General features: G+C 52.6%; 1 pseudogene; it reads left to right on the top strand.

Annotated features, from left to right (window-relative positions):
• Nucleotides 1–2,135: 2,135 nt before the first annotated feature.
• LOC117797796 lies at nucleotides 2,136–2,774 on the top strand (annotated as a pseudogene).
• Nucleotides 2,775–3,115: the final 341 nt, after the last annotated feature.

Below are 3,115 nucleotides of genomic sequence, written 5' to 3'. Positions count from 1 at the left end.
AGGACCCTGGAGGTTATAAAGAGAATCACCAAATAGAAACATCTCTCAGGGTGTTTCACAGTCCTAAGAGGGACAGGGGTCATGTAGCTTCCTTTTTGGTCACACAAACACACACACACACACACACACACACACACACACACACACACACACAGCCTTCTCCTCCCTCTGAGTGAATAGTGTGTCTGGGACTCAGCAGTTTCCAGACGTCTCTGTTCCTTCAGAAGTCAGGGTCAACCTGTGCTCACCCAGGAGCCCTCAGTGTCATAATATCCAGATGGTAGAATCCTCTTCAACAGGAAACACTGGGGACATCTAGAGTTACTGGGGTCTTGTCACCAGGGCAGCCAGCATGGGCTCTGAACACCTGCACTCTTGGGACGAGGCTGATGCCCAGGTATCCCTGGGGGAGTCTCTGTCCCTGTGGGCAGCTCAGCCCCCGACCATTTCTGGGCTCCAGTTAGGGCCTCAAGCCGATCAACTCATTGATTCTGGGACAGCAGCCTCAGGGCTGTTTCCCACCACACTCAAACCTTAGAGGAAGTGAGCCACATGCTCCCTGTGATCTCAGGGCTGGGCTGTCACTCTCTCAGTCACCCCAGGGACACCTCCAGCCAGGCTGCACTCTGACAGAAACTCTTCTGCCCCAACCCAGGGTACAGGGCCTGTGAGCTCGGGGACATTGTCCCAATTATCTCCATCTCTCCTCCACCCACATGTGGGTTATTTGACAGAAACATCTGGGTCGAGTTAGACTTGCATAGTAAAATTCCTTCCTGTAGTTTTGGGTGGCTGAGTGAATAATGGTTCCATCCTGACCATGCTGGACACAATTGGTGGGACTAGAGCTGCACTTTCCCCAGAGAGTGGTCTGACCCCAAATCCCTCTGTCCTGGAAGCTCTGTCTGTGTTTGGTCATTTTGTCAGTAGGATGGTTCTGAGTTCATAGAAACAGGCCCCTGAAGGGGTTTCCTGGGCACCATGTTGACCTTTCCTACCTGGGAAACAAGGTGCAAGGTACAAATGTGTGATTTTAGAAAAAAAGTATAGAAGCACCTATTCTCCTGAGAACAGAAGGCATTCCTGTTCCATTCAATCAATCTTACTGAATGGAATTATGTTTATAATAGCAGACATTCTTTATAAATATGAATTTGGCTCAGTGGTGACTGACACAGAAACTCTGTCAATAGGTCCCTGTCACAGCATCTTCATTTGTCAGTCCTTCTCTCCTAGAACTTCCTGCAGGATTGTCCTTGTGCTCTGATGTCAGTGCCCCACACAGCCTCATGTGGCAGGGCTCTGGTGGACTTGTGTCTGTGCTGGGAGGACAGATCTTGGGAGGGAATCATGGCCCCAGTGTGTGGAGGACTGTTGTTTCAAGCAGGTGGAAAGAGTGACAGGTGACAAAGATGTTCAGTGTGTAAACCTCTAGGAATGGACATGATGGCCTCTACTCAGAACATGGAGTGAAGAGCTCCCCATCACCTCAGTGCTGAGGGAATCTCAGAGGAAGGAGAGCCTGGAAATCAGAGAGAAGGCACTTAAGAGGAAAGTCCCAGCATCCCACACAGAAGGGACCATGTGTCCGTGGGGACCTGTCTCTGCTCTGGACTTGATCCTGGTCTCTAAGAGGAGTTTGTATAAGACACACACCTCACTGCTGACCCAGGATCAGGCAAGGGAGCCACAGACAGACTCACTCTACAGACTTTTAGTTGAGCGTATAGTGAAGCCTCCAGTAATGGGAAGTGACATATAGGAACACCTGGTCAGGCCCTAATGCAGGGAACAGTGGGCAAAACAGTTGAGCAAGTGGGGTTCAAGATGGGCCTGATGGGCCCTGGTTACCAGTCACACAATAGTTTCCCTGAGTCTGGACACCAGGGGGCACTCGGGTCCCATTTCTGAGGAGTCGGGGGAATTAGAGCTGGGACCTGCCCCCTGGCCCTGCCTGTGCCTTAGGCTCAGGGCCCAGAGCTGGGTCTCCCACCCCTGTCCCCACACAGCACCTCCCCCCCCCACTGACATCCTCAGGCAGAGGGACCTGACCCAGGTCCAGGGAGGGGTCGGAGAGCTGGGGTCTCATTTGCATGGATGGGTCCTCCCTCTCTCAGAGGATGAAGAGGGGAAGGGAGAGATGAGGGGAGGCTCTGCTCAGCTGTGGGGCACAGAAATCAGGATCAGTGATGGTCTCCACCATGGCCTGGTCCCCTCTCCTCCTCACCCTCCTCGCTCACTGTGCAGGTGACTGGATGCATGGACAGGGGAAGGAGCCCTAGGATGTCATGTGGGTTTTGCTTCCTCCTCTTGTCTCCAAACCCCAGCATCAACCTCCCTGTGTGTCTCCCCCTTGCAGGGTCCTGGGCCCAGTCTGTGCTGACTCAGCCGCCCTCCCTGTCTGGGCCCTGGGCCAGATGGTCACCATCTCTTGCACTGGAAGCAGTTCCAACATTGGGTATGGTTGTTATGCACATTGGTACCAACAGCTCCCAGGAACCGTCCCCAGAACCATCATCTATGATGATAACAACCGACCATCGGGGATCCCGGATTGAATCTCTGGCTCCAAGTCTGGCAGCTCAGCCACCCTGACCATCACTGGGCTCCAGGCTGAGGATGAGGCAGATTATTACTGTCAGTCCTATGATAGCAGTGCTCACACAGTGCTCCAGGCCTGTGGGGAAGTGAGACAAAAACCTGCTGTCCCCCAAGCAATGGGGCTCCCCTTGAAGTTTCGCTTCTTGTTGAAATCATCCTTCTCTTTGTTCTGAACTGTGGTCTGAGACCAATCTCAGTGAACGTTGACTACAAAATCACCTTCCCTTAAGTTCAGCCCCCAAAGCCTGTCTTTTGCAGGAATGCATTTTAGGATTTTCTCATATTAAGGAGAAAGTCCTGGGTCCCAGGGGCAGGCTGCCCTGGGGACAGAGTCTATGACAGGACAGAAACAGAGGCAAAGAGTTCAGCTGTTTCTGACTGAGGATAGAACACTCTCAGATAATATGCACCCACACCACTTAATGAACACCTAGTATGTGCCACATGTGAGTCCAGGGATGTGGGGTGCTGATGGACATGATAGGAAGGCTCCCCACACTTGGGAGGCTGACAG

This window comes from Ailuropoda melanoleuca, unplaced genomic scaffold, assembly GCF_002007445.2.
Source record: "Ailuropoda melanoleuca isolate Jingjing unplaced genomic scaffold, ASM200744v2 unplaced-scaffold1412, whole genome shotgun sequence".
Taxonomy (NCBI): domain Eukaryota; kingdom Metazoa; phylum Chordata; class Mammalia; order Carnivora; family Ursidae; genus Ailuropoda; species Ailuropoda melanoleuca.
Note: the sequence above shows the minus strand (reverse complement) of the source record. Positions and strands in the feature narration are given on the sequence as shown.